Source organism: Fulmarus glacialis, unplaced genomic scaffold (assembly GCF_000690835.1).
Source record: "Fulmarus glacialis isolate BGI_N327 unplaced genomic scaffold, ASM69083v1 scaffold16505, whole genome shotgun sequence".
In the NCBI taxonomy this organism is placed as follows: Eukaryota; Metazoa; Chordata; class Aves; order Procellariiformes; family Procellariidae; genus Fulmarus; species Fulmarus glacialis.
The window spans coordinates 41597-61185 of record NW_009212504.1 but is presented as its reverse complement, the minus strand read 5'-3'; the positions used below and the strand labels follow the sequence as shown (position 1 = coordinate 61185).

The window sequence follows — 19589 nt, the reverse complement described above, 5'->3', positions numbered from 1 at the left end:
AGAGGGGGAAGGGAGGAGAGCAGCTCGTATTGCACATGATGCCACGTTTAACTTCTCATTATGTTATTACTATTATTACATAGTTTTTGCTTATACCACCACAGATCCTGGCTGCTCAGACTGTGGAACAGCCCCGTTGTGCTGGGTATTGGACAAACACAGAATACAAAAAAGGTCCTGACTGCAGGAGTTTACAATCTAATACAAGCAATAACAACTGGGTATAGATAGGAAATACAAAAAAGCAATCAGACAAAACCAGGCAGCAAGGAGAATTGTGGTCTCAGCACTCTAAATGTTTTACTATTGACAAGGAGTCTGTTGACAGCCCAGCAAAGAAAAAGGTTAAGGAAGAATTTGAAAGAGGATCCAGAGGGAGTTTGAGGGAAGTTTAATGGGATGCTTCTGAGGAAAGGACAAAGACAGCACAAAAGGGAACGAATGTAAGTACTTGAAGATTGAACATAGACACCTACGGATGGGAAGGATGAGTTGATATGTCGCTGGAGAATACTAGAGGAAAAAAGGGTGGGAATAGGTCATTACAGGCCATGCAAGTAAAGACAAGAAGCTTCTGTTCGATACGATGCAGAAATGAAACCAGAGGAGAGATTAAGAGGCAGGAATGATCTGGCCTAAGTTACAAGCTAGAGAGTGATTTCTGCAGCTACATTCTAGTTGAGCATGAACAGGGAGAAATTGCATTTTTAGAAAAGGATGTTGCAGAGATTCAAGGTCACTGGAGCTTGGACGCAGGTTTTATCTGTGAAGATGAATAGGAAAGGCCATAATCTGAGCTGTTACTCAGCAAGATTCTTAAGATTTGGCCAGAGTCTGGGCGTGATCTGGAGATGAGGAATTAGATATAGGGTGTCCAACCTTATCTGGGACATGAGTCACTTTTAAATGTCAGATAAGAATGTCAGCCAATCAGACAAACATCTACCACTGAAGATGGATGATGGAATAGGTACATGCCATACTAATGCTTATGGCATAATATTCCGATAGCAATCACACTGGAGTCAAATACAGAGGTAATGTAACTCCATCCAGCTAGCTTGAGATGCTCCTGTTTGTACATCCAAGGATTGCATTAGCCTCTTTTAAAGCATTATTTGTCTGTCATACCTACTTAGACACTAAGCTGTCGGAGGCACCGACTGTCTCTTGCTATGTGATGTACAGTGCCTAACACAGACAATTCAGGCAATAACTAGAGATACTAAGAGCAAGGAAAGCAGAGAGAAAATGTGCAAACCTTCTCCCTACAAAAGGCTTAAATTCATGAATTCAAAGCATTTGTAGAGAGGAGATAGGGGATAACTTTCTGATAAAAGCATCAAAGAAGGAAGGTTCCACATTTGCTGAAACGTGGGGAAAAAAACCCGTTGATATCTCAAAAACTTCTGCATGATGGAAAAAACTGTTTCCCACCTAACAGTACTGTGGGAATATACCACAAGGTCATATCCTCAGTGCCTATCAATTACACAATTTCCCTTGATCAGCTAAGTGTATTCCCTAGTTCTCACTGCAGCCCTGATATACTATGCAAGAAAGAAGTAAAGAAATACAGCAGACTGCCTTTACAAAAGTGTACTAAGAACATCTTTAAAATATGTAAATACATCGAACAAAATATCTCGCTAAAAGTTCCCCTGGCAGCCTCAAGACACCCAGTATTTCCGCTGCGTTATTTTTCTAATCATCTCTGTTTAGAGTTCGCCAGCGAATGCATTTTAGAGATTCATGACACATTCTGCTTTTGGACGGCTTTGAATCAGCTGGCAGTAAATGTGGAAAAATCATTATTCCTAATGAAGAAATATTGATGACAAAACAGCATTTCGAGGACAACGTTGACCATAAGTCAACAATGTAACAAGATTTTCCCCTCTCTCCCTCCTTTTTCCTAGTGACTTTTATCCAAGGGTTTTCAAGCATTTCCCAAGCACGTGGGATTCCTCAGGGCACCTATGGCAGACAGGCACAATTAGTCCATTTTACAGGGATACGGGAGCAGAGGTTCATCCATTAGGATAACAGTGTAACAGCAGAGCTTAATTGCCAGTACACCTTAATTGAGCTAAGTCTCAATGGTAGAGATCCTGCAACTCATAAGCACCCAACACGTCCTGGGTTCCTTGATTTGTCCAAAGGGAATAAAATATGAATCTCTGATGCACAGAAGAGGGTTTATTCCCTTCCTGTGGAGCATGGGAGGTATTTTTTTTAAAGATGCGTTGATCATATTTGTCCCAGAGTTATTCCAACACTTCGGCACACAGGGCACTGCAATAATAGTATAAAGGGAAACCCAAAGGTAGTTTGTGCATTTTGTAGAAAACTATGGTATTTTTCCCATTTTATCCTTGCCTTCCTTACCTACCCTTTTTTTGCTTTTGAACTCAGACTTCTCACTGAGTGGGAAGTCCTTGGCAATGGTTTATTGTGCCAGGATCCAAGCTTGAAGTTTCGCCATTTGACAGTAGCAGGCTGTACGCATCAGTTGTCTTACACAGCCTTTGGACACGAGACAGATCAATCTTAATTCCCTCTTCTTCAGCAGACGTCAGAAAACACAATCTTTCACAGTAAACAGAGCTTCATGCTGCAACGTGTGCCTACTTCATCAATTAAATCCAAGGCCCGGATTTAATTACTGTGTCCTGGTTATTCTGCTTTAACTGCGTTGCACTTGTACTCCAGATGTACAGGTCCCTGCAGTGACCTTCTTGTCATTTGTACTGTGCTTGTCCAGCAGTAGCTGCACTCTCCTGTTGTTTGCATCCCTTTCCTCCAACCACAATACAACTTCATATTCTCACTTTGCTTGGCTGCAAACCTGACACATTCTCAGTACGCCCCGGAGGTCCCATTCCACTCCACACAGCAAATGCACTGCAACTGTGCAGGCTCACGCTGCTAATACTTTCCTGTGCCTTTTCAAACACTTCTCCATGCTGCTCATCACAAGGTTACTATCCCAGCCCGTAACTAGCCCTCCTGGTGAATCCTTCCAACACCCTGGGAAGCTAGAGGACTGTTAGGACACCCAACGTGCAGGTGGGGAACTTGAGACCCACACAGGTTAAATAACTTTCCGAGGGTCACACAAGGAATTTGTGACAGATCCAGGAACTGAAACGGCACATTCTCAATCCCAGTCTAGTCTCTTTAACCACAAGACCATCTCTGAAACGGCTTGATGGTGAGACAGGCTTGCAGCACGAAAACTCCTCCGTTTCAGAGGGAGCTCCCAGCACCAGTCCTGCTGGAATCCCCTCCCCGGCAGGAGGAACGTGCTCTCTGCGCAGGCCACGCCGTTGCTCTCTGGCAGCCTGGCTGAGCCATGTAGCAACTGAGCACAAGGAGTTTTGTGCCTCTCCTACTGTCCTCTGTTTAATGAGAGAGGAAGAAAGGCCTGTGTTTCCTTCAACATCCACGTGGTGATGGTCCCTGTCCCTTACACATCCACATCACCCTCTCCTCAACTCTCTGGGACACAAGAGACAATTTAGCTTGTTTCTGATATAAAGCAGATTATGATGAGTGCTTACCAATGCAGTAGAGGTACCTTCCTAAATTATTGCAACCACTGCCACAAAATAAAGGTTTGGAGAGGAGCATTCCTGATTTTCGCACAAAGCTGTAAAAATTCAAGTTGAACAGGATCTTGAGAGGTCATGGAAACTATCTTACTGCCTCGAAGGCAGGATCAACTCTCTCCACAACATTCTTGACAGATACTTGTTTAACCTGTTCCGAAGAACCTCCAGCAACGGAGATTTCACCAACAACTTGGGCAACAAATTTCAGTGATACCCAACCTTACCACTAGCAAGCCTTTCCTTCCATCCAAGCAAAATGTCCCTTGCAGTAATCTAAGCCAATGCCTTTTTACTCTACTCACGATGGACATAAAGAACACATGTAGGCTTGGTTTGGTCTACACCAGTTGTATGGGATCTAAAGCAAAGTTGCTCCCCCTCCCTCCTCAGGCAAGGCACCCAGCAATGTAGGCAAATGTTGATCTGACCGTGTGCCCAACACACCGATGAGGTACCAGTCCCCAACTTGGGTGATCTGCAGTGAGTGTCCCAGCCCAGTGGGGGTCAGTGATGCTCTACAATATTTAAGGTCCCAGATACTTTTTTTTGCAGCATGCTCTACTTTTTTTTGTTGTCTTTTTTCTTGTTACATTGTGTCAACTTTTTGGCACATGTTTTACCATGTGCAAATGGGTTGAAACAGAGCCTCAGTAACATCTGGAGACAAAAGAAAGGGGGTGAAAAAAAGAATGCAAGAGAGGAAACATTCCTCCCTTTGCTGATCGACCAAGGAAATGCAAGGGAGAGAGTAAAATGTACTCTATTTCCTTTATAAATGTTTCCTTTAATGCTGATGAAAGTTGCCAGATGACAGAGACTACAGTTGTATATCCACTGAAAAGCCCCAGCTCGGGAAACAGAGGAGCGAGTTGTTTGTGTAGCTTTGCCAGGCGCTCTCAGCCGGGGCATGGGACGCCGTCTCTGGAAGGAACAGCAATTCCTCTTCCAGGCCCTGCCTCCCCCCGGCTCTCCAACACCGCAAACAGGGTGCCATGTCCCATGCTGCTTCCTGGGCACTCCTTGCTACCTGCTTCTCCCCACTACTGCTCCCAGCCTGGGCTTAACATGGATATGATAAAGAAAAGTAGTTTTAAGTTGAAAGTATAGAGTTGGATGGAAAGAAGTAACATTTCATAACTTTTTTTTTTTAATTAGGAAGATGTTTGTGTTTGAGGGCGAGACTTTCAAAGCATGATTTGCACCAAAAACCCCAGCCGACAAACGCTTAACTAAATAATGAATGCAATCATTTCATTTGGTAAAAAAAAAAAAAATTAAAAAAATTTCTACTTTTACAAAAGTCCCCCACCTTCCTGTGCCATCACTCCTTTCCTTCAGGGGAAACTGACCACATATAGGAAGTTAAAAAAGCAGAAGACATAAACCCCTCCTTTTTTTCCAAAATAAAAATGGGGCAAAATTTGTAAAGGCTGTGAGAAAGTGGGGCTTTCCCATGCTTTCAAAAGCTCAGAAAGCTCTTCTTCTATTTTACTTTCGTAGGAAAATAAGAGTTTTTAAAACAAAGATGACTCTTCTCCTTGGAACACATCACTAATGTAAAAATTTTATTTTTTAGTGAGACCTTACCATTACCTGGCACCCAGGGAACAACCTCAGCAGCTCTTCAATAAAACCCCAGTGAGGGATGAAGGTAAGGGTATCAGTCAAGTCCTATTGGGGCAGGCAGGAAACCTCTCTCTGGGCAACTTATCCCAAAGCTGATACTGTGGCATTTTGGCCTCCTGGAAGGGACCTTAGCGAGGGAAACTGTTGCTGGCAGAGCTGTGGATCAGACAAATTTTGGCAGTTCTGGCGATCTCAACAGCAACCACCACTGAGCTAGGTCCCTTTGCACTTACACTTGCAGAGCCACATTGCATGATAAACCCTGGACAGTGGAAGTACCAAATATATGACAGCACACCAAGGTGAGCAACTGTGCTTGCCTGAATATCCTGCAGGGAAAGGAAGGCAGGATAGGAGACAGGAATCACTCCTCCTCCCACCCTCATCAGCAGCGATGGGCAGGGGGGGATTTCCTGGGCAAACCCCTGGCCTGCTGGGCTCACTCTGTAATGCTGCGCCAGATTTCAGGATCCTCCTTGGAAAGCCACAAAAAAATACCTGGCAATTACTGGGAGGGCCAGTGGCGGAAGCCCCAGCCAGCGGCTACGTGGGGGCAGCTCTCCCCGGCCCGTCTGGGCCCCCTCGCAGGTGTCTCTCCGAGCATGCTGTCCCAGCCTGCTCGCCCACTGACTCAGGAGATTAGACTTGCTGGTAGAGCAGTGGAGGGTAGTTTCAGGGGCTGGTGCACCCAACCCCGTACGTAAGCAGTGGCTGCAAAACAGAGTAGATCTGGAGGCCAGACAAGCTGGTCTCCTCTTCAGATGCTTAGTGTTCATTATGCAACGGTTCATGCATCTTCTCCCACCCACTCCTCCAGGTGGGGAGGACCAGCGACCAGCTGCCCACAGGCTCATGCCGCTGCTCAGTGCAAGCATGCCTTAAATGTAGATCAAATTCTCCTTAGCACTTGCTTTCTTAAGAGCTGAACCGAGGGTGCAGTCAGAAGGGACCAGCTAAGACTCACACTAATATAGATAGCAGCCTTTGCGTCTAGGTCAAAAAATCAGTTGTCTTTTATTGCGTTCCCAAAGGCCTACAGTTAGGTTTGCCACTTTCATCACGAAAGCAGTCCCAAGGAGCCCAAGCAACGGGTCGAGGCCCTGCTGTGTTAGGTGCTGAAAAAAGATAGAGCAAACAATGTCCCCTTTCCCAAAGACTTTCACCTCCAACTGCTTCCATGTTGCGCAAGGGCACTTCAAACCACTTCTGTCCCCCAGCCCAGCCAACCCATTTCACAAGCCCAGGACAGGCGCCATCAGTATGTTCACCAGACTCAAGCCCAGCCAAAAATCACATCCGTTGCTAGGCATGAATGACTCAATTCACTCTTCCATAGCCTGGCTGTGCTCCAGCTGGTATTCGGCTGCTCGTCTCTGCCTCGCTGCATCACTGGGAGGGTGGTGACATGAAGTGATTTTTACCAAAGGCTCTGTTCAGCAGAGAAGGTGAAAACGCCTGAGTAATGGTGAAGTTTTGAGTCAGAGATGCTTCTCCTGCCAATGGCTCTGGCCTACCAACCTGGCACGCCTCCTGTATGCCTGCCTGGGGAAAAACGTCTGACAAAAAATAAGAAACAGGGAGGGAACCTGTCTTCCCCCTGCCAAAAGTGAAAAAAAGAAAAAAAAAAAAAAGGTGGAGAAAGGCTGGATCCCACAAAGAGCAGAGTCCTGAACAAATGGCAGTTCTCGTAACCCCAACAGCTTTGAGGCCTGGGGTTTTCAAAGGTGTCTGACTGCATTAGAAGAAGATGTCCCACCAAATTTCAACCAGCACCTCATTTATTTAAGATCTTTTGAAAACCCTGCCTTTCACAATCCGGCACCAGCCCAAAGCTTCCTTGCTGTTTTGAAACATGCGCTCTCTGCGTGTCGACAGCAGCCCTGCCATAAATCACATCCATCAGGCGCTGGAAACCGCCTCACCTGTACGCCAACCATCCACCGTCCCTTGCACTGAATTCCATCACTCCAAATTTCTCAGCAGCTGGAATCAACTAACTCTGTTTTTTCTCATTAAAGCAACCTACTGGACAGAAGTTTCCTTCTTCGCCCCAAAATCTGGGATTTTTCCAACCAGGTGCAAGGTCCAATATTTATTTACTCTCTTGGACAAGTAACGGGAGCTTTACAACCTGGGATGGAGAGGCCACTCCTGTTCTGGAGGGGACGTGCAACATTTTTTTCTACTCAGGATGACCAGACATGTCATAACCTTAAAATGTGACATTGGTAGTGAGAGCAAAAGTCCTTTTAAAATAACACTGATGTTGGTGACACCGTATTAATTATACGCATGTAATTATGCAATAATTACAATTCTGCTCATCCTTTGGGTCATGGGACCTGCTTTTACTGGCTGAGGTAGATGGAAAGTAATACTGATAACGTCCTAAACTGTTTTCAAAATGACCTCCATGTGGCACACACCACATGATGGAGCAGTATGATATCAAGTATCCATAGATCATTATTCTCACCTGACTGTCACATTCTCAGAGCTTGGTGAAAAAGGAGACCAAAGTTTTCTTGCTTGGCCTCCATTAGAAGTGAATTAGTGTAAAATATGAGATGCATATTTATAAAAATTATTATTTTATTTAAAGAAAGTATGTGGAAAACCCATCTGCACAATTGCATGTGTCACTCTCACACATCCTACAGCTTTTGATTCATAATTAGCAATGCTTAAAAAATAATAAATAGTTAAAAAAAATCTCACACCATAAAGCCAAGCTCTTTAGAGGCCCTAAGACTGCTCTGAGGTTTAAAGTCTAGGGCCTGTTGACTAACAGTAGGAGACATGGGAAATGTGGGTTCTGATCCATATTTATCATGATACAGATTGTCCTGACATTTAACCTGAAGTCCCTCACGAGGAGGCTCTGATGTTGATCAGCATCTACAAAGGCGCGCTCAAAGTATTACTCATCACATTTCTAAGATGGAAGGTTCTTTCTAAATTGGCTTCCGCACGAAGGGCACCAATCCCTGTCTCCTGAATTATTCACACAATTCTTGACCTGAGAATTTTGTGCCGATGGAAACTGAAACCCCAAAAGCTTTCCCTCCTCATGACAGGGCTGAACCAATCAGAAAGGACCGATCCGATATCCAGAAGTCACGAGTCCTGCCAGTCCAATGCCCTTGAGCGGGCATTAGAAAATGCTACCGTCAGCGGGGATTATAAGCGTTTGCCAAAAACTTGGTGTTGAAAAACCTCCTGAACATCCTGAACCAGTGACGGCAACCTCCGTATGAAGAAAGTTGGCAAATCGTTGTGCCCTGAACTTTCAGGGCGCTCTTTACTGGTTTCCTACATACACGGGAATTCACTGCGAAGACAGTAAGTATATTTAATCCTCATTAAGCATGTTGGTATGACAGTAGGGAAAACCAATGGGCTTGTTTACACGCAATTACAGAATCATTTGAAACCCACCAGACCTCCAAATTTAGATCTGAGGTACGTGTAGACACACTCATTTCAATTTATCCCAAGCCTGATTTTAGCTGATGTAAACTTAGTCAACTTTGAATTTATAAGACTGATCCCAGAAAGCCAATGCTGGTTTAAGTCAGTTGGTTTCCATTTGCACCTAAAATGATGCAACTTTGTTATGTTGACAAAGTCAGATGTGATGGGTAGATCGGGGAAGCTATTATTCACACCCCAGCATAGGAAACCGTGTGGGAGATTTTCGTCCTAGTGAAAGGCTACAACTTGGAAAAGTGAGCATCCAAAACAGAGAATTGCAGCAATGTGAGACCCAATGCAAATGTTTGAGACTTCAAACATTTTGGAAATATCTTTCATTGTTTTGCACTGCTCTAAGCAGCCCTTTTGCAGCCTCTGCACAGATGAGGACCTGTGAAATAACATGCATTATGCAACTCCTGGGAAGTCTCCAGCCCATGTTCTAGACCAGATGACTCCAGAAGCATTTGAGTTAAGCTTCAGATCCATGTCCAAACACTAGAACACCTGGAAAAAGTCTGAATTCTAGTACTGCTTCACAAGAAAGTCAAAGCAACCTCTCCATAACAAGAAAGAGATAGACTGGCATTTTGGAAACCACAGACTAAAGACTTACGAACTTCTTTTTCTGCAGGTGAGCCCTGTCTGAGGTACTAAGGGTCACCATGGGATATTCCCAGCTAAGAGGGACACAAAATTAGTAAAACACTTGCCCAGGGGAAACAATATGAATATCTCATTTTACAGTGTTATTTCCGCTGCATATTGTTTTGTTCTCCCCTGTCCCCAGAGCACAAGCATGAAGCCACTGCACACGCTGATCTCCTGAGAGCTTAGGCTATATTTATTCAGCCAGACCTCTAGCCAAGCTGATGTCAGTTTGAGCATCTTCTAGTCAAGACATACCTATTGAGATGTGACCCACTATGCGTCATGATTAGACCATGCTCCAAAACATCATCCTGTAAAATGTTACTTGTTCTTCCGAACAGCTGCAATTTTCCTAGGCCAGAACAGCTCTTGCAATCAGACATTTGCTGGATGCACACCATTCCTACTTGCTGCCTAACAGCTGTTATTCATAGTCTCAGGACTTTGGTCATTTACAAGAGACTCAAGGCCGCAGGTCAGCCTTCTTCTCTTTGCCCTAAGTGAAAGAAAGTTGTTCTGCAAAGAGCAATAGGCAGTGAGACTGCGTGTGAACATCTTGCAATTGTACAAAACACAAGGAAGCCGAGGCTGGCAGACCTGAAACAGCTTCGTTATGGCTCCTCACCCAATGCCCTGCTATAACCAGAGCAAAGAAATAACAGAAAACCCACCAAGATCCCAAGACTAATTGGCTTTCTATGAAGTATTGTTTTTGTTTAAAAGACCAAGCCACACTTAGATCAATGGGCCTTACGAAAAAAGCCCTTTACTCATGAACATGGCATGACCAGGGCTAGCTCAGGGCACAGATCTGCAACCCCAGAAGAGCAATGTCCCTCTGCCCTAAGCTTAGGGGTGGCCTCTTTTCAGACACCCATCTCTGACCCTCCTGAAACTTGTGTTATCTGCACAGTTTTTCACCTAAGCTCTTTAGACCTGAAAGTATGTGTCTCTCCACTGTGTGAGCAAACAGAGCAGTTTCCATTCCTCACTCGGTATAGAGACAGCAGTGCAGAAAGAGACTGAAGGAGTTTAAATGACGAGTTTTCACTAGTAGCTGGCCATGTAACTGACACAGCCCTTCTGGCTCTCCTCAGCCACCCTTCTGAAGGAGGGATGCCATAGAGATGGCAATGCACCAGCTGTGTGCATCTGCAGCGCACATGCTCCACTTTCTTCACCTTTTGAATTTTGCTTGTGAAAAAACAGTGGAAATAATTCTGACCATAAGCAACCTCCCTTTTTCACTCCCCTCCTCTTCTTGTTGCCTTGTATGGAAATTGAGTATACATAGAATAAGAGGTTATGGTTGTTTCAGCATCAGTAGTGGCCTAATGGAATTACACAAGCATGGCATACTGAAGCCTGTGCTTTGCTATTTTATCTTTAAAAGAAGCCAATGCTTTTAGACATATACAGATAAATGATAGAATATTTTAAAATGTCCCACTCAAACACCCACTCTTATTGTAGCCATACCCTCCACAGTCCTGTCCTCCCTCCACACCTTCCTCCCTCCTCTAAACGCACACAGTGGATTTGCCAGCACTGGAGATAGTCACACTACAGAAGACCATGTAGGCATCGATCAGTTGATATGAGATGTTGAGATGGAGAATGGGAAAGAAGGGAACGCCACTAGAATCCAGGGTCCATGCAGCATCCTGCACTATATACATATGCACACACACACACACACGTGTATATATGCATTTTAGGATTCTCACTAATTTCAGCCATGGGACAGAAATGAGAAGCAGCTGCCCAGCTTGTGGAGATAACGATGAGAACACATGACCAGAATTAGCTCCATGTTGGCAATGACGATCGCTAGGACTTTCCTGTCCAGAAGAGCTGTCTTCTGCAGAGCATAAATGACCCACATTAGCGTCCCTTCCAAATGTCTCCCTCCAGGAAGGCTTAGCCAGACACAATTCCTTAGCTCATGTGATCACAAACAATCCCGACGTTAAAAAGAGGTGGAAAGTCAGCATTCTCATGTCCCAGCCATTCATCAACACAAGAGAAAAGTCAAGGTAAAAGACTTAGGGCTTTCTGCAGGTTTTTTGGAAGCCAACAGCTGAATTCACTTGCCTTGCAGGGCAAGCAGATAATGAGGAAATAGTGGCATTTTAAAAGCTTTTTTTTTTCAGAGTGTAATTTTAAATGACAATAAAAACAACCAAAACCCCCACAAGAATTTTCCCTACTTCCAACCTGTCCTCACATAAAATGCTGCACATCATCTGCCCGGTCTGCCCCTGACAGCACAGACAGAATCAGAACACGTGCTTAGTAGACAGAAAGTTATTAACCTCTCAAGATATTGTCTGGAAACAGAATTGGTTGAGGAAATCGTATATTAAAGCTGAACACTGCTGCTAACTGAATACAGCCTGATTCACTGCTTTAAACAAATAGTTTAGCATGGCTGGGACAGTAATTTGGAAGGATCTACGAGAGAAAACCATTCACATCCCAAGTCCAGGTGCCTGTCTTTAGTTGTGGACAGTGTCTTGTGCTTTGGAAGATGGTTGCACCCACACCTCTAAACTCTCCACAAAGGTGTCTGTTATTGCCTCGGTGTTTTAATGAACCACTGTGCTCAATGTGGAGATTGATTTCATCAACTGTTAAAAACCATACATCTACCTGTGCTGTCCCCTTTTGACCCTGGTGCTGTGAACATAGTTTTTCAGGCGTTAAGCTCTCACTCTTAGCTCACACTACCAGAGGTAACTATTTCTACATCTCCGTGTATGCCTTGGCAGACATACAAGAAAAAAAGAGAAAAATAAATGCAAATGAGCAAGTTCATAAATGAAAGCTGGTGACGAGGTACCAGATGTGGTCTCCCATCTCCGGTTTGCACCCACAGCGATCCTATTGCTATTGAAGTTTTCCATTTCCCTCAACGGGGCTGGCTCAGGCAGGTCCACGGGACAGGCGCAGTGCTTTGCCACACTCTCCTAATCAGCTGACAAAATCTGCGCTGGCACAGTCCAGGCAGGTGACATCTTAACAGCAAGTTTCACAAGTCAAAGCGGGTTTACTCTTGGCTGCTGGTAGCATCCCAAATGTCTGCCAGGGCTGGCTTCTCGTGATCTGCCTGCCAGTTTGGGATGACAGTCTCCTGACTTCTGAGCACTGGTTGTGACCTTGGCTTGTAGCCAGAGACGTGAAAACTGTGTTCATGTCCAAGGTGACATGATGAACAGCAAGGTGCATTCGCAGACATGAAAACAGTGCAGCTCACTAAAAGCAGCAGGAAAGTTTGACTACTTTTGATTCTTTTCATTCTTTTAATCCTCCCCTACCTCTTTGCACCACCAAGAAACACTCTGTATTGATTATGCTGACATTGACAGCAGAGCTGGAATTTTTTTTTTTTTTTTGCACATCTCAGATGAGAAAGTGGGTTATGATTCATCTCACACACTCTGAGTCAAAGTGATTCCTTAAAAAAAAAAATAAAGAAAAGAAAAGAAAAAACCAAACAGTTTTGATGCGTTTCCATCAGAAGAGAACCGGCTGGAGGAGAACACTCAGCAAATGAGACAGCCCCATTTAATTCTTTTTTTACCACATTTCAACTCTCAGATAAAATCTGGCCTTTCCCCCAGCTGAACTTCAAATGACACTCAAAATACCCCCAAAAGTTACTGGCAAGAGACAAACGACCATATCAAAAAAGACAGCATGAGACAAATGGCACCAGAATAAGAAAAAACAAATGCCACACTGTGCCCCCCGCCCACCCCTGTGATTGCTAGACTGGAAAGTAACAGATTACTACGGTGAATTATCAATTTTCCTAATGGCCTTGAACTATCTAAATGCTGAAGTGTGATAGCATTAGTGAGTACATTATATTAAGAGCAGTTAAAATCACCAAGTGTGATCCTGGAGAGCTTTTTCCCCCCTTTCTTATTTTCACAGCCATGTTGTTAAGCCTGGAAAACAGGGCTTGTGATCTAAATGCTGGGAAGAGCCTTCAGACCAGTTGTGATTTCTCATCAGACAAGGCTCACGAGTCCATTTTGTCGATTTTCACATAAAATAAAGAGTGTGGCCATGGCTGTGGGTAAGGCACAGGACTTGAAGGAATTCTAGGCTCAATTCCCACTTTGCTACTGGTTCTCTGCATGACGCTGGGTGAGTCATCGAAACTCTGCCAGTCAGCCCCTCGTTTGTAAATTAAGGACAATAATCATTTCCTGGTTCTTGCCATATTTTCAGTTTGGGAGCTCTGAGGGATGCATACTGTTTCCTACTTCATGTTTAATTTGCACATAGTGCAGCGTGACCACAGTCTTGCTAGCAGGCCTTAGATGTTACTGCAGTACAAATAAGCCATAAAATAACACGGAAGCAACTGCAAATTTAGTGCAACCAGCTTCAAACAATAGGTGAGCTGTTTTCAGTTTTAAAAAAGAAAAAAAAGGGTTCATTTCTGCCAGGTCATATGCATAACTAACTAAAAACAAAGATAAATTAAACTGTTTTCATGTTACTGGGACAAAGACTTGTCCAGGACTGCATGGTTGGAAGTGTGGTTTCGAACTCTAGCTCCAAAACTGCCTGCCTGTATCTCTCTCCACAACTTAGCCATAAGTTATGACCAAAAAAAGAATGTCTTGAGGCTTAAAACACTCCAAAGCTCTATCTGAAGTGAAAATTATTTCTACAAAACTACAATCCAGAAAAACATTCTCACTCATTGATAGACACACATACATACACCCCCTCTTAAAATACCTGTGCATGAGAATTTAGTGCTTATGAAATCCTGGATGGATACTCCTGGTTTCACTCGTTCCATAAAACAGATCTAACAGGAGGAGAGGGAGAACAAACCTTCTCCATCCCACATGCGCCTAGACTAACAGTCCGCCTCCAGCTCCTGGCCTCCTCGAGGAGATTCCCAACCAGGGGTCCTCCGGGTGCCACAATTTATGGTTTTTAGTAAGGTGATGACGTACCCACAGAGAACCCCCCTGAGACCAGCCAACTCATTTCATGTGGGGCAGGAAACAGCCATAAGGTAGGTCACACTTTCACTTCTTAATGACCTGAGTTAGCTACGGACTAATGACCTGCAGCCGAATTCTTGATGGCTCATTATCAATTCTTCAGCCATTTCAGTCCATAGTGACTTTACTTGGGGCATGTAAGTTTATCATGAACAAGCTGGATTCTGAAATAAAGGTAGAAAGATTTACTTTGTTTTCATGTAGGACTATTAATTTTTGGAGGTTTGGCGGGTAGCCTCGTCATTGTCCAAAGTCTTTTCAGAAGCAGGCTGAGCTTTGCTATGCATCTGTACAGCTCCTAGCACACTAAGGGCCCTATCACAACATAAGAAATATCTACCACCGTCATGGATTAGTGTTTTTCCATGGATATGTTCATTTTTAAACATGCTAAAGAATCCTATAGAATACTGCTGTACTTTAGAAAGACACATCCCTGATATTTCATTATCACATTTCATTCTTCTTAGAAGACAGCAGGAAATTGTCAGCTTTCATTTACTGACTGTTGGGACAAACCTAATTCCACTCACAGCCTGAAACCCACCTTTCTTTCACAGCGCACATGTGATCATGGAAATCCCTTTGCTAAAATGCTAGCTTGGTACTCTGTACTTGTTCTCCATTAAATGACTTCTGCATCAAATCAGTTCTGTTCAAAAATATGTCTAGGTTGACTGCCAGCAATTCAAGCTAAACCAGGGACTTAAAAGACCAAAGGAGTCATGCTGCTTGCTACCTGTTCCAGCTGGCATATAATCACCTACAGTAACAAAGGGTAATTTTGGTTTTGATGCAAGATTTAGATCACATCTGTGAAGCAGTGCTGGTCTCTGAAGAGACTGTGCTTTAGAAACACTCACGATGCAAAGTCTCGTCCACTCTTGTGTGGATAAGAAGAGGAAAAAGGGGACGTGCGTCTCCTGCCTCCTGGCACATGTGGGTACCAGGTGCTCAGGGCTTACCGGAGTGCAACCTCCCCTCATTCCTGACTGCTACACTTGCTTGATCTTCATTGAGATGTGCACTCAAGACTTTATAAGACTAAGATCCCTGGCATAAGAAGATCTAGGTGCTTAGCTTCACAAAACATTTTTCCCACCATTACTGCAGAGTAGAATGCGGATCACATCAATAGCAGGAAGAATCAAACTTTTGCATCCATTTACACAGTCTTTCAAATGCCAAAAAGCAACTTAAATCAGCTCACAGCCTCTGCGTCCCTGTTTTCTCTTGCCTTTCTCATGGCCGGAGATAAATGCATGTAGATGTGGTATATTTTGCTCTCTAACCACTCACTGGCCTCCTCTTATTCTCTTCCCACTTTGGAACTGTGGGCCAAAGTTCACCGAGTAGGTTGCGTTGAAACCATCCTTATAAATTTGCTCTCCAAACTCTACCTGCACTTGCTGTAAAAGGATGCTGGCAGTCACAGGACTTTCTGAAAGAAAGCTAGACGGCGGTGGCAAGCATTGACAGAAGTGAGACTGAAGAAACAGGCTCTGAAAGCCATTTACCAGGGTAATTAAAGCCCCTGGGGAGCAGAGGGAGGGTGACTCCCCTTGCGGCAGGCCACAAGAGGGCAGCTGGATGTTGATGGTACCACACCATGACCTCCCTGAGCGCAGGCTGCTCCCAGCCTTTGTAGCCTGTGCGCAAATGCTGGAATATGGCTTGAACACAAAAAATAGTAACTTGAACTACAATGGAGAAAAGGGTCCCCATTATACGTCTGTTCCTCCTGCTTTTGTGAGCGGTTACATAACAGAAAATGACTGTCGGCTCATCAGTCGTAGAAAGTCTAACCTACTATTTTCTGACCCAGATGTTGTTCAGACGAGGACGTATGCTATCTTGCACCAGAAACCCTGCCTTTAAACAAATCGCATGATGACACATCACATTACATGGCAAAATTACGATGTAATTATGCTCTTGTAATAATATGCTGCATCTTTTAATGATAACCTTTTCAGAAGAGACGTAGGAATACAGGCAAGATATGACAACTTTCATTTTCTTTTTCTGGTGGTAACTCAGATGAAACTAAGAGGCTACCTGAGCCTCTTAGAGGCTACAGAAACACCTGATGAAAACTGAAATGCAATGCAGAACATGTTCAATTTAGAGACATTAGAAATGTGCAGTGCACAGAGCCATGTCAAAGGAAACAAAGACACCATGAACTGAAGGAAGCCATACCTGATCAATCTAGTGTGCGTCCTCATCTGAAGCTTCTATGACTCTACCACACTCTCTCCCATGTCTTACTTGGACTGCTACCTGCTAACCCATGTCCTGCCTCTCAACAAGTAAAATTAGGGAACACCTTTGACACCATTCGGACACCAGGTCTCTGGTCCTAGTGAAGGATTTTTAGCTTATGAATGGAAGGCTAACGGAGACGCAAAGCCAGTGAGTGGAAAGGTGGACAGAGACTTGACAGATTCAATACTTATCATTCTTTAGTCTTAACTGTGACACACCATCTCAAAGAACAATTGGACATGAAGGCTTCTTTGTGGAGGGCACTCATACAACTGCTGCTGTTAATCGGCTCCTGTCTGAAGGACTATGCAGATTAAGTGCCCTGCAAATAGGGTGAAAGGGGAAAAAAAGGAGTTTGCAAAGGTAAAATGATCTGCCACAGGTCTCACAAGAGGTCAGGATGAGAAGCAGAAAAGGAAGTCAAGCATCCTGCTTGTTGGCCTTGCTCTTCAGCCTAACTGCACCACCCCTCCCATTGTCAAATTCAGGGCATACAGCAAATACACATAAGAAAACTACATAACCTGAATTATCAGCTCTGAGACAAATCAAGGTCCCTTTATTGCACAAACTGAGTATTTTCAACAGGACCATCTTAGTACCTCTCTTCTCCCCATGTGCATCCCTATAGCACACTGGAACTACAAAAGGAGACTGCTACGTTATCCAATACATAAAACTGGTGGTTCCTTTGGTCGCTCTGAGCGCTTACAGTAAAATACCAGAGAAAGTTTCTTCCCACCCATCAGGGAAACTCCTCTGCTGTGGGGAGTGACTCAGCTGGGACATAGTCCAGAAGGCAACAGGAGATGAGGGGCCCCAATGGCACTTTTCCAGTCTTAATCAGCACTGTCTGCATGGTGATAGAGACTGATAAGCTGCCAGAAGTCGTTTCTTTCTATGAGACTTGAAACAGTGGTCCAGAACAGTTGTGATCTTTGTGTGTGTGTATTTTGGTTTTTTTTAAATGCAAAATCAAGGGCTTTAATTTCCCATGGTGGCCAACAAACAATTTTGATAGTTTCATCCTCATCTCCTGTAAATATCCATTTCTACTCCCCCAACCTTACCCAATTTCCACTCCACAAAGTATTCTTTTTTTTTTCAGCAAATCAGACATGCCTATCTACAATAGCACATTTATCAATGGGGAGGACTATGACAGAGAGAAACCATCCCTACTGCACAGTGCATAACACATTTGGGAATCCTTTCTAATAAAAAGGGATTTGATTAAAGACAGCCAACTACCACAGATCAGCAAAGAATTTGCAGCAAAGAAGGAAGAGTAGCTTAGACTTAAGAGACTTCAATTTGCTGATCTACCAAGGACTTCGCAGGAGAAGGCACTCCATAAGTCACTCCATAATCTGCAGGAGGGTAGGAGAGGACATGCACCAAAGATGGGGGTGCTTAGACTTAGTATGATAGTGTGGCCTTTCAACAAAACTAAGTTAGGCAGAATACCCAGCATGCATGTTTAACTCCTAAAAATTCACAGTGTTTTTTTAATTATTATGCTGAGTGATGGTATTTCCATGCTTAAGCACTGCCTTGCCAATGGCAGCTAGAGGATTTCCCAGTGACTGATAGTGCTGCTGTGGTAAGTCTAGGCAACAAACAGCTGCAAACCATGATCTTGCTGCTCCGAAGTGTGTCTCCAGCATGCTTCTTCCAGCTCTCACCATGCATCCGGGCTCCCCGGGAACGCAGTGTGAACCATGCCGTGCTGCCAGCTGTGTGTGCTTGCATGAGCGATCACTGGCTGTAACAGCTCCCCCGACTCTGAAACCACCTTCAGGAATTTCCACCCAGGGAAGCTGCAGAGAGGTGTAGTGAGCACAGACCTGATGGAAGTGCTGGCTGTCCTGCTCCTGAACTCAGCTCACCTGGTCTGCCAGCAGTACCAGCTGGCATTTCCAGGGCAAAGAGACAACTTTAGTGGCTCCTACTCCTCTTCCCTCCCCAGGAACCTCCACTATGCCCATGCTGACTCCAGAATCAAGATGGCTTGATAGAAAAGCAGAGATACAGCAAGTGAAATTGCAGAAGGAGGATGGTTACAGAAAAGACCCCAGAGTGCTGACGGGCCAAGTAAAATGACCTTTCTCCAGCCTGAGAGTTCAAATGTAATTATTCCAACAAATTATTTTCATGACTTAATATAACGCCTTGCAGCTTTCTAGCAAGGTTAATTAGATTCCTCAATTCAAAACCTATCTGCTTTTAACCAACTTTTAATATGCTGAAATCCAGTTTTCAAAATTCAAACTAATAAAAGTGATTAGCTGACAGCTATCTGGTACGCTACAATTACCATGGCATTTAGACCTCAGGCAGAAGATATTTAATGCAAATCAGAGACAATGTCTCTGCCCATTTGTCCTTTTTCTGATTATTTGATCAATGTGCCATATGAATCTTGTACAATCTACGCTACCATGCTAAACAAATAAAGAACAAAGGCAGAGATATTGGTTGAGACAGTTAACCAAAGTTGAAAGACTCTTTTTTTCCTCCCACACTTAATTTGTTCTTTCCACATGAGGATGAAGTTACTGAAGAGCACTGGCTGACAGCTCAAGTAGATGGGTATTTAGCTCTGACATAGCCAGAATTAGTACAAAACTCCCAGTCTGCACAGCCATATCAAAAAGCCTCGTCCACTGTGACTCCAGAGACTACCTTCCTCTGGGAGTAGCTTGGGCTGGAACAAACCTAGGAAGACGAGGGCAGCCCACCTTTTTAATTTTATCCAACCATAAAAAGCAGTTGTGCTCCAGAACTGCTGGTTTTGTTTTATGTTTTTCTTGGTAGCTATATAATTAGTTGTGGCCATGTCTCTCAAACGGCTGCATGGGGTACAGCATGCTTAGAGAGCTGAGGAGTTCAGCCCAACACACGGTTCTTCTGCACATCAGGA

General features: G+C 44.1%; 1 protein-coding gene across 1 annotated transcript in view; it reads right to left on the bottom strand.

Annotated features, from left to right (window-relative positions):
* Window positions 1–19589, bottom strand: part of LOC104076888 (lipoma-preferred partner homolog) — a gene marked incomplete at its 5' end in the record, with an annotated part of 71279 nt that overhangs the window by 49325 nt on the left and 2365 nt on the right. The gene's annotated exons all lie outside the window — the stretch shown is intronic.